At 35.3% G+C, this 13,127-nt stretch overlaps 1 protein-coding gene across 26 annotated transcripts in view; it reads right to left on the bottom strand.

Annotated features, from left to right (window-relative positions):
* The window catches only part of ADGRL3 (adhesion G protein-coupled receptor L3), a 737,803-nt gene that overhangs the window by 556,381 nt on the left and 168,295 nt on the right, over positions 1 to 13,127 (bottom strand). For all 26 annotated transcript variants that reach the window (XM_084758697.1, XM_084758684.1, XM_084758710.1 and 23 more), the window contains one exon: positions 10,636 to 10,701. The gene's annotated coding sequence lies outside the window, so the exon portion shown is untranslated. The remainder of the gene's footprint in view (positions 1 to 10,635; positions 10,702 to 13,127) is intronic.

Here is a 13,127-nt window from a genome sequence, read left to right as displayed (position 1 = left end):
GTGCTAAAAGTCATTCTGGCACAGCCATAGAAATAGCAAAGGCATGTGCAAAGGAAACGCAAAAGATAACAACAACAATAACAATAATAACCTTAAGTCGATAATAAAATCCTTTACACACTTTTGACATCAATTCTGTTGTGGCTCCTTAAATAAAAACTAACTGTAAAAGATTCTCTGCATATGTCATTTCTTATTTCACAGATGTGTTGAAAGTTTCAAATGTATTTTAAAATGGTATTCTGTGCCACATGTTATATAAATAAAGTTAAAAGAGTATAGAAAGTCCAGAAGTTGGGGTGATTTGCTAAGCATAACCTAGGGAAACCTAGAAAAGACAACAGGAAAGCTTTGAGTCACCAAGTAATACCAGGCAAGGCTGGCTCTACATAGGTTCATCATAAATTAATCTCATTATGAAGTCTGGCTAAGACTTTAAACATGGATAACTTGCTGTTTGAAGTGTTTTCAGACACAACAAAAGAGAGGAAGTAGCTATGCCGGTGACTCCTATATCCTTTGGCTTATATGGTGTTGCCCTTCCTACCAGACTTTCCTTTTTCATCTATATTGCACAAGGTGTTGTAGTTAAAACTGTCCAAGAGACAAAATTGCTATGACCTTGGCTCAAGTAAGTCAAGTGGGCAATATTACATCCAATGTAAATCAAGCTGACATTTTCTAGACTTGGAATATAGCTCTGTGGTAACAAAGATTGCCACCAAGCATTAAGACCTAAGTTCAATTTCTGGAACACACACGGTAGAAAGAAAAAATAAACTTCTGTAGGAGGTTATCTGGCTTCCCAGATAACAAACACACATGCACAGTATTTTTTTTTTTTAACACTTGAAAAATTTCCTCTCTAGATTATCGTATGAAAACGTTACTAGGCGACACGATGCATGCATTCTCATTAAGTTTTATAAATACCTAGTTTGGGCCATTTTAAGGCATTATCAATGAAATTAAAATAATTTATTTTTTCTCTAAATGAAGATTTTTATCATTATCTGTTGACACATGAATATGTTAAAAAGACATTTTTTTTTAACATTTTAGTTTTTAAAAATGAACTTTAAATGTTGTCAAAGTTCACTTTCCCTTTTGGCTAAAGTTAAATGAATTTTGTGGGTGGATGATCTGTGTGTATAGGAAAAATGTCAAGCATTGAAAGGAAAAGTCTGAGCTGATTATAGACTTTTCATGAAAAAACCAACTCTTCCATTCTATGTGAAAGTAGGTGATAAATACAATGTACAGACATCTCAATCCGGATGTGGGTTTAGCACACAGGGTTGTAAGTTGACAAGGTGCTGAGTGAAGGACCATTAGCTCATTATTTCTGGTGTCTGGGTTACCATTAGAACACAGCAAGTTTTGCTCTCAGAAGAAAGGATGAGAAAAAATGAGCAATGCTTTTTCTCCACTCTCAGTTCAGTCTTGTCCCCCACAGTCATGTGCTTAAAGTAGCTTTCTGTTAAACTCCATCCCTGCTGTCCTGTTGGAACTAAATTCAATAAAAACCATTTTGCAGAGAAATTATCATACTCTGGTTTAGCATATGTGTGTTACACTCAGCTACCTTTTAAATGAAAGCTTTCTTTTGTTGAGATACTTTGGTAAGTAGCTTATGTAGCCTTTTAGAACTCTTACAGTTTCACCATATTTAATGTAAAGGATCAACGACAAAGCTGTATGTTGTAAATGCAGCTAAGGAAAAAGCAGAGAAAGAAGGAAACTGAAGTGAAGTAGGTCAGAAAAGAAAAGTTAACAGAAACTGTTAGGAGAACCTGTGTCCACCAAAGGCTGTGTGGACACTACATACACCTCGGAGGGTTGGTGATGGCTGTGTCTCCTTTTTTGCTGTAGCACAAGTTCTTTGAAATGGTGATATCCGGATAACTGATACTATACCAATGGGCTATTAGGATAGGAAACCCAAATTTCCTGGGATATCTATACTATATCCAGATGGCACATCAAACTTTTATTTTCAAGTGTTTATTCACAAATTATCCATATATTGATAACTAAATATTGCCAATTCAGTGCTTATGATTTATTTTATTTTTTACATATACATTTATATTATTCCACATATATACAATAAACTACCTTTAGGAAGAATAACCATGACACCATCAGGAATTATATAAATGTTAAATTCTTAAGTGTTTTGGCTATTTGAATGGGACAGCCTTGAAGAAAACATCTTTCCTATCTTGGTGCATCTAAAATTCTAAATGTGAATCAATCTCCATCACATCTTGTCATTATCAACTTAAAACAACTATCTTGACCTAAAAGCATCTTAACTCCTAAACAACTAAGCTTCATTGTAAAACTAAGCTACCTGGTCTTCAATTCCATCAGGGGTGGTGTTCATTCTTAATGACTTTGAATCAAGGCAAATACAGTTTAATAAAAACTTCATTGGTGGGAATAGTAACCTAAGATGTATTCACTTGTATCTAAGAAAAATGAGATAAAATTTAACCATATGTATGGGTATAGAAAACACTGTTTCCTCATTCATGCTCATACATTGGTAAGTTTACATGATTATATATACCAAATTAAGGTAAATCTAGTCTTTCATGATTTTTTGACAACAATGCCAACAAATAACCACTTACTTCTATTGTACTTTTAAAAGGCAATTTGAGATAGTTCTCCCATGAATAAAATTTGTACATAAATATGTTAGCTAATTATATACTCTTCTAGAATAGTGAAGACATCAATAAGCCAAATCAAGAAATCTACTTCCTTTTCTTTTTGTATGATTCAACTCTATTTCCCTATTACTTGTTAAGAATTGTGTAAAAGTTTGTAAGTTGAGCACTGGTTAGATGGAAAATGCATAGAAAATTATTCAAGGGAACTTCTTGATGTTTTAAATAAGAGAAAGGTCAACCTACATGTGCCAGATAACTGGCAGAGGCATCAAAGCTTTATACAGGAAGGTTGTTCACTAAGAACCTGCATCAGAGAAAAGAGTTTTGGTATTTGTGAGATGTTTTTACTGATCACTTTTATCTCATTTTCAATGGATCTCTCACATTTCCAAGACATCTTCCTTTAAAAAATAATTATCATAGTAACTATTCTTTTATATTTGTTTGCTTGCTTGTTTTTTGTAGTTCTATACCTCTCTCTGTAGATCAAGCTTGCCTCAAGCTTAGACATCCACCCATCTCTGCCTCTCAAGTCTCTTAAAGGCATATGCCATCACAACCGGACTTCAGGAAGTATTTTTGAAGACAGCTCATTAAGTATGTAATATTAAAGGGTCCACTTAATCTTTTAATTACTCTTATTTACCAACAATCCAACATAATCCTCCAAAACATGAATGCCTCTTACAAAAGACATTAAATGACACTAGAAAAGTTTGCTGGTCTTGCAATGTCCATTTTATTAGAGTATGCATTCTGTTTTAAGGCAGTAAACATAATTTTTTGGTGTATTATCAAGTATTTTTTAATTATTATTTTTTCTTTATTTGTTTATTCACTTTACATCATGGTCATAGCCCCATCCCTCCTCTCCTCCCAGTAACATCCTCACTCCATGTCCTCCATACCCTTTCCTCTATTCCTCAGAAAAGGAGAGTGCCCCCTTCCCATCCACCACAGCTCATCAGGTCGCACCAGGACTGAGCATGTCCTCTTCCCCTGTGGCCTGGCTAGGCAGGAACGTCAGGGGGAAGTGATCAAAACGCTGGCAACAACATCCTTTTCAGAGACAGCCCCCACTCGCATTACTAGAGGACCCACATGAAGCCTGAGCTGCCCACTGCCTACATCTGTGTAGAGGGCCTGGGTCTAGTCCACGCATGGTTCTTGGTTGGGGCTTCAGTCTCTGCTAGCCCCTATGGGTCATGTTTAGTTGGCTCTTTTGGTCTTTTTATGGAGTTCCCTTCTCCAACACGTCCTTTTCTCTTCTGTCCCTCCACTTTTCCACAAGACTCTGTACACCACTCACAGAGACTCTGACCCAAATCTTACCCTGCCTACAAGATGTACACATATAAAGATAGAGCAGAGATTGAGGGAATGTCCAACCAATACCTGCCCCAACCCATGGGAGAAAGAAAGCTCCTGACACTAGTAACTATACTCTGTTGTGCTTGCAGAGTGTCCTCTATGAGGCTTGACCCAACAGTGCATTGAAGCAGATTCTGATACTCACAGCTAAGCTTCATTTTAAATGCCCAGTCCTTTGAAAATTATGAATTTTTATCCAGCCTATTGTTCAAACGTAAGGGAGTGCTACTTAAAGAAACAAATAACTGATATTTAAAATTCTGTTAAAAGTTAAAAATTACAATTCTCAGGAAAGTCTCATGAAAATGAAAGTGATCTATGAGCACATGTTTTTTAAATGTCTGAAATAATATATAACTTATGTCCAGTGTTTTGAATATTAAAATTGGAAAAGCATTACATAAATTGGTGATCCTGTAAGATTCATGTGTGTTGAATACACTGTAGACTCCTTTCCAACACCACTATTGGCTTTTTTTCTAATCGTAGTTTTCAACTCTTTTAAAAGCTGCTTACCATTGACTTCTGGCAGAATAACTTAACTACCAATGCAAACGTTACTCAATGACATAAGATCATCATAGAATTGCAACATCCTATTTTTTTTAGCCAAAGAAGGTCCTGCATGGATAATCTAACACTACCCTTACTAATTGGGCAAATGAGAATACTACAATCCAGAGAGATTATGTGATGCTCCCTGGGTCTCCCAGCAAGGTAACAGTGAGACAGAATCACAGTGAAGGCAACTTGAACCTTGGGTTCTTCCCAACAGGACCATATTTGTAAGCTGAATATAATTCACTCTCCAGGGTACATGGAGAGACACTTTCCTGATGGGTAAATGGAGCAAGCACTTATAAAGGTTTTGTGTTACCTTGGTTCCCAGGGCCAGTTTGATGCTTAAATTCTACATTTATTCTTTTAATGCTCATTTTTATTAATTTATGGAGTGTTATATAGTTAGATTTTTTATAAACATTGTAAAATATCTTCTCTGAGGTCTTTTCTATGTAGAAAGTACTAAACATGAGAATTCAAACTAATTAAGAAAGTGAATATAGCATGAAGTCCAGAAAATGCCTAAATTGTGTTGTTGTGAGTGACTGATGTGCCTTCATTTACTGCAGGAATAAGACACACTCACAAAAAAGAATGGAAAATGTCAAGAACAAGAAGAACAAAAACATAAAACTTTTCACTCAATGTTATTCTTTTCTACATTCATTCAGGCCTTGCCATAATTAAGCCAGTGTTAACTATTGCTGAAACCCAGAAATTTAAGTGCAGTTGTCACAATACCTATTTTTCTATCAATAATGACTTAAATAGGAATAAGAAAAATGGCATACAAATAAAGCACAAACAAAATAAATCAACATCCCCTAATTATGTGACCCAGAATCCCTCTTGAATATTTATCTTAGAGAGTTTTTGAAAACTTGTGCGCACTCTCCCTCTCTCTCTCTCTCTCTCTCTCTCTCTCTCTCTCTCTCCCACTCTCATACACAATACTTGAATGCTTACAAGACTTCTTCTTTAATCACTTCCTAATTGGAAATGCCAAATGTTTGTAATAGATGCATAAATGAACTATGATATGCATAGTACTCAACAATAAAAATTGAATGAATTAATGATGCAGTCAACAAGAATGAATCTCAAAGGCATTATGCTGAGTGAACACAGTTGGGCTCAAAAGGCAACATATTGCATAGCTTGTCTCTACATCATCCTGAAAATTTTAAAAACATAGGAATAAAGAATAACCTATGATTTTTATAGGGGTGAAGCGAATGAATACCTGGTGATGATCATTTGGGTGATAAAATTGGATGATGCCCTGATTTGGTACTCAAGACTTCTTCACGGGTCTTATGTTTCATGTCATTTTACAAAGAAGAGAAAACACACTAACCAACAGTTTAAGATGGCGATAGATACACATTACTTATGGTTCTAAAAATTCCTCAAATATCTAAAGTGTGCAACTTCAAACTATGCAATGGACAAGAATTCAAATGTATGTGTTCAAAACAATCATGAAGAAATGCTCCCCACAATGAGACACTGTCACCCCAAAAAGATAACCCAGGACTGGTGGCACACGACAGAAAACACAAGGATGAGGGAGGACAACTTCGAGTTTAAGGCACACCTGCACTACATAATCCACTCAAAGCCAGAGAGGGCAAACTTGGGAGGCTTCTCTCAAAATTATATATTAAATTCCTAATAAAAGAGCGTTGGGTTTATATTTTACTGGTGGGGAACTTGAACTTGGCAAGTATCCACGAATCTCAATATCCAGTACGTCATGAAATAAACAATATATTATACATACATGCATACATAATACACACACAAGCACATACATATATGCATACATAGCCAAGCAAGACAAAGTTTAGACATGTTAAAAACAATTTTTTGACATCAAAGATCATACAAATAAAGCAATGTACACCAAAGATGCTTATGCCAGGATACTTGGTTATTGAACATAATTTAATTGTTTTGTTCTTTGTGTTTGCTTCTTAAGAAGAAATGTGAAAAGCAGTTTATTATTTGTCTGGGTCAGTAACTGATATTGTTGTCTACCAATACCGCGTTTTCTGATCACTGTTTTGTGATCTGCTCTGTGGCGGAAAATGGCTGTCAATTTCAGCTGTCTTCTACTGACGGGCAGCTATCTAACCAATGTCAGACATATCTTTATGCGGATTTCCAAAGGCTGCCGTGTATGCATGTGAATTCTGAAGGGCACTAACTATGTGGCTGACAGCCTGTGACAGCCACTAAGCACGGAATAAGTAGGAATGATAGTATGAATAATCAATGAGCTTTCACTCTGCCCCTGGATAGCTTCGGATTCCAGCACTTTCTGTGTGGCCTTGAAACTAACTAGAAATATAATTTCCCAGTAAAGCAAACTTTGCTTTAATTTCTCACAAACAAAGAAGGAAACTTTAAAAGTATAATGACCTTAAGTCTAACACATTACATATTTTTATAAACCATCTCAGTCTAGAAATTAGCATCAGTCTAGATGCTATTTTCATAAAATAATACATCACTTCCTTATATTTATATACATATTGCATAAAAATGAATGATGTGAATGTACCATATTGTTACAAAATATAAACTATTTTAAGCCACATACCTATATAAAATATGAAAATTATTTATTAATACTGTGTGTGTATTAAAAAAACAAAACAAAGCCTCAAGCTCTGTGATCTACCACAAACAGTGCTGCAGTTCGCAACCTGAAAGCTATTCCTGACAACAGCTTTCCTTTCATCATTCAAATACAGTCATGAAGATTTGTCAACTTCTCTTTTGGAAATATTCTCAGAGGTGTAACCACCACTCAATCCTAGCTGTTGCCTCAAACTGAATTTTCATTTGACAGCAATTGAGTTACTGCAAGGATATCCCAGATAATCTATTTGCTTGTACTCACATTGTCATCTATGCTATTTCCAGCTAGCTTTTATATAGTTCCATGAGCAAGGACAGTAATACATTAGAAAAGATACATATACAGGGGGAGGTAATCCCCCTCAGGAACAGTCATAGGGGAGGGGAATAAGGGGAAAATGGGAGGGAGGGAAGAATGGGAGGATACAAGGGATGGGATAACCATTGAGATGTAACAAGAATAAAATTAATAAAGGAGAAAAAAAGTAAAAAAAAATAAAAATTAAAATTAAAATTAAAAATCCATTACATTATTTAAAAAAAACAGAAATAGATATGCTGCAAATAGGAAATATTTCCTAAATATAAACGTATTTTGTGTCTCTGTGTCAGTGCATGGGCCTGCTTGTGTTTGGTGTGTGTGCACTCGTGTACACATGGATGTGTAGGTATGTATTTACTTTAGTGTGGACACCCAACCGGACATCAGGTGTCTACTTCAACTTCTCCCCATATTTATGTTTTTTTTTTAGACAGGACCATGAAGTTCATCTATTTGGTTAGGCTTGCTATACAGAGAGCTTCTCAGAATCTGTCCTTCTCTCCTGCCACATTAACGGGTTCACAAGTATGCACTGCCCACATTCTCCCGCTTGCCTATCAGGGCGGTACCACACTAACTGACACCTCTCTCCATGCTCTACAGGAGCTAACTTAAAGCATCAAGGGGGAAGAATCCGGGATCTCACAGCGTGTTAAGTATCTAAACTAACACAGCAGAGGCAGGATTTACCCAAGGATTCTTGGGTAAAGTCCATTTTAAACGGTACTGTATAGAAAAGCCTAGCATGAGCAAAGAGGTTCTTGGTAAGAAGACGTGATTATCTGAGAGGAGAGCGTGGAGGACGGCTCTCAGCACATGGTGCCGCCCAGCCAGCTGGAGTGCCCAGGAGGTTGAGATTGAGTTGCGCTTTATGGCAAAGATGGTAAAAGTGAGGCAAAGAAAAACATCTCACACTGTTCCTCGTCTGCACAGCAGAGGGCTGAGATTGTACCAAGGCAACAGCCAAGGGTGATAAGAAGTCTGGCGGAACTTGCTGATGAATATACCACATGTGGGGAATTATTTCAGCATTACACAAAGTATTTATACCTAGGACCTGGAAGAGTGGAGTCGACAACTAAACTTTGTCAGAATGGTATAACTAATCACCCTTTATTATTTTTGAAAACATTGGTTTGATGTTGTATGGCTCAACACCTTTCAAAGGAGGCATTTCTTATGGAAAGGACACCTCCTTCAGTGTATCTCTCCTGAGCCTCAAGCATCGATGCAGTACTTCTGACATGCTGAGCTCTATTCTAAATGCTGCATGGTAAAAATATCTTATTAACTTCTTACTACCCAAGAAGAAACAGAAGCATAAACAGGGTAAATAACACATGAAAGGTCATGGGTCAAGACTGTCTCCCAACCAGGAGCACGTCCCCATGGCTTTCACAGGTGCATTCATTGTGTGTCTTATGTTAAAATAGAGTCCAGAGGCTGCCAGTGCTGAGAGTGGGCAAAGAGGTGGGCCACAAAAGGGGTGACTGGGGGGGTCAGGTGGGGAGAGTGTGGTCTATCTTTTTTGTTTGAGGTGGCATCTATGTAGCTTTCAGTGCTTGTCAAAGCAGACTGCATACCTTGAAAAATAAGTTTAGTACACATTACACCGGTATGCACTTAAAAACACAATGAAGAAAATAGAGACGGACAGAATAGGTTAAAACTATACAGATACATTGGTTCGCAGGGAGTAAATCCTTTGTTCTTTGTTCTTTTTGTTGTTCTTTGATTGTTTGTTTGTTTCTGACTGAAGCAACGCTATTCATATCTTTGTCTTACATTTGAAAAAATGTCTTACAGAGTAACTCTGGATGACCTGGAACTATCTCCAAGATCTGCCTGCCTCTGCATAGAATTCTAGGACTAAAGCAGATGCCACCCCTCTCAGTTTTGCATAGGTTCTGATGAGTGCATCTATGCAGTACTCGGTTCGAATATTATTTAAACAGACACTTTAAAGCACTGATATCAATTTAAAAATTTCTGCCCACAAAGGCATTTGCAACGTTTTCAAACTCTTAAGTCACTGAGTGTGCTTCAGGTTAACTATATAGGATTTTGCAAAACACATAGATGATAATTTATAGTAAATTATTATTTCAGTGAATCAAGTCAATAAATAATAATTATCCAAAATGAAGAATAATAAGAAAATTAGAAGACCTGATGTTTTTGCTGAATATTTATAATAATTTATATTTTAGCAAATTTAAAGTTACTTCACAATAATTATTCTGAATAGCTTCAAGCCAGCAACAGGAACCTGGTATTGTTGTACAGGGCTGTAATCCCAGAAGCCAGGAAATCAAAGGCAAAAAGACTTTTTTGGGTATCTAATCAGACATTATCCCCAAAACAACAAAGGAAAAAATATAAATAACAATTGTTATCATTGATATTAATATAAAGACCTGTTTTATATTTTATGATTTGCTTCAGAAAATATGTCCCAGTCTAATTTTATACTCTGAAATTTTTCATATTGAGCTGAATAAGTATATTTGTAATAACTATGTTAGATATGAAGATAATCTGATTTATATATTAAACATCTTGGTATAAGATGAATATAATTTATTTATATTCATATACAGTTTTGGATATAAATTGAGAACAAATGAAATGAATTATACAAGAATATATCAATGCATTGTCTTGGAGTCTATATATCAATGCAAACAAAAATCTTGGCATCGTTGTTTTATATGGCTAATAAACTAATATAGCTATAGCCATCAGTGCCTTTCCAGACAGCAGCTACAATAACCAGTTACTTTATCTAAATTATTTTTCATATACTTTTCATATAGTTCTTTGCAATAGCAAGTATATTGAAGTACATTATTTATTGTTCAGAAAATGAGAACCTACTTTCAAAAGAAAGTAAGAAAATAAAAATATCACTTCAAAAAGTATACAACATATTTAAACACGCTGTTTGTTCAAGTGATTAAGTTTCATGAAATATATACTAACTTGATTTTACATATCATAAATACATTTTAAATTATTAGCAAACATATACAATAGTAATAATCTGTGAATTACCTTATTTTGTTCTTTGATTTCTAAAATTCCATGGTTTTGTCTTCTGACTTACTGAATTAAACATGTCTGCAAGAAAATAACAGATGCAATTTAGATGACAAAATATTTTCTTTTAGGGTTTTAACCAAAAACTAATAAAACTTTATAATTACTCTAGAAGTCAATTTCTCCACAACACTTAAACGTGTCATAGTAAAATGAGAAGAACTATAAAACCTGACGGACACATGATGAACAGAACTGTGGACTGAGAATGTAAGTGAAATATTTAAGTATGCCAGGTAAATACTCAACGGCATGAAAGAACACACAAGACTTCAAAATATGTTTCAGTATTTCCAGGAAACTCTGGGTTCTTACAACAAGCATTTATTTCTGAGACCTGGAACAAGCTCAATAACTTTACCAGTTGAAATGCAGTAATGAGAGATAACGAAGACACATCTTACTGCATTTGGTTATATAGTAATATATATATATACATAAACAGATAGACCCACTTCCTGTGTAGTTATCTGCAGATCGATAGATAGATAGATAGACAGATAGGTAGATAGTGTTTGAAACAGAGATAGTGATGTGCACACTAAATTTAAAAAAATAATTATAAAGATATAAATCAATTCTAATGTAAAAATTAAGCTATGTCAAAATGAATTTATTTAAACAATGTTTCAGGATATTGTATTCGTTTTCTTTTCTTTCTTTTCATGGGTGTGTGTATATGTGTTCTTTTTTTTTTAAATTGTCAGTATTCCATTTTTAAATCACTAAACTAAGAATCCATATATCGAACTAGTTGCTTAAAATATTAAAATAATGTTTTCTTTCAAAATATTTGATAATTTAATGCATTCTTGGAGCTCTGTAAGTATATCAATTTTTAAACTTTCCAGTGAGTATTAAAGAATTTATATGGTAATTATTATGAAATTCATTATTTGTATACAGTTGCAATAGAAATATTTGTTTCCTCTAAAGGATAATTATTCACACCCCAAATAATAATGAAAACCACTATCTTCTACCATCTTGTCCCCAAATGGACACAGAATTAGATATAAAGCTGAAAATCGATACCATACATTTCACAATTCACTAAAATTAAATCAAGTATAAACTTGTAGAAACTATCCTCTAACATAAACATTTCATTTGAGCTGGTGATTTTAAATTATAAAAGTAGCAGGATTTGCTATATTTTAATGAATGTTCCACTGTATTTGAATACTTAGTAAAATTTTTATTAAAGATTAGGCCAACTCCACATCTGAATCACATGCTTGACTACTCAAACAGGCAACTCTTTTATAATAAATTGCTCAACCTATCTTCCTTCAGCAAATCTAACATTCTTCCTGTAAGTAATGAAGTGATAGGCTACTGTCCCCTTGGCTTTGAAAATGGATTATTTTTCGTAGTGAAAATGTTTTATATAACTGGACAATTGTTGGTCACAGCACAGGCCCGCTCCAAATTATTATCTCCCTTCAGATATTTGTCATTTTTTCTAACATTTTTTTATTAATTTATTCTTGTTACATCTCAATGGTTATCCCATCCCTTGTATCCTCCCATTCCTCCCTCCCTCCCACTTTCCCCTTACTCCCCTCCCCTATGACTGTGACTGAGGGGGACCTCCTCCCCCTGTATATGCTCATACGGTATCAAGTCTCTTCTTGGTAACCTGCTATCCTTCCTCTGAGTGTCACCAGGTCTCCCCGTCCAGGGGACATGGTCAAATATGAGGGACCAGAGTACGTGTCATTACCTTGAAAATTTGATGTTCAGAGATGGCAAATTCTTCACATTTCAATTTCCCTCAAATGTAACTGATCAAATGTTGCTTTCGGTCCTCTACCACCATACAAGTGTTTGTTTTGAAATCCACTATACTTCCTAGGTGTATCCCCCCCCTCCCTGGTGGAACATGCAAGCAAGTCAGTCTCAAAAAGGCTGACTGGGCAAACACAATGTTAACGTGTTCATACATAAAATAAATGTGTTCACAGGAAACTGCGTTGGTATCACATCAAGTGAGGATGTTAAAGGAAAACTAACCATTATATATGTCCTTGAATCTGCTTGCACAGTCATCTTTGCAAACCCTGACCCCTTTGGTTTTGTTTGTTGGTCTGTTTTGCTCTTCTTTTTCTCTATAAGCAGAGTCAGTGGGGCTGTTTTTCATCACCGTGCTCTACTCTGGAAAATCATTTACTTCATTTAGAGAGCACCTGGCATAGACCAGTTTGCTAAAGTCATTTAGCATCACAATGAAAAGAACAAATAGACAAGAAACATTAGGAATAGAAAGGGGGGAGCAAAGGTAAGAGAAAAGAATAGACAGAGCAGCACAGAAAAGCTACTTATCAAGGGATGCCTATCTATACTATGAAGTAATATGGATAAACTTTTTTTTAATCTAATAAGCTTATTCTAAGATCGACATTCAAAAACAGCTATTGCAAATACTTTGAATATGTGATTCCTCA

The sequence above is a fragment of the Acomys minous genome, assembly GCF_964271855.1.
Source record: "Acomys minous genome assembly, chromosome: 15".
NCBI classification, from domain to species: Eukaryota; Metazoa; Chordata; class Mammalia; order Rodentia; family Muridae; genus Acomys; species Acomys minous.
Note: the sequence above shows the minus strand (reverse complement) of the source record. Positions and strands in the feature narration are given on the sequence as shown.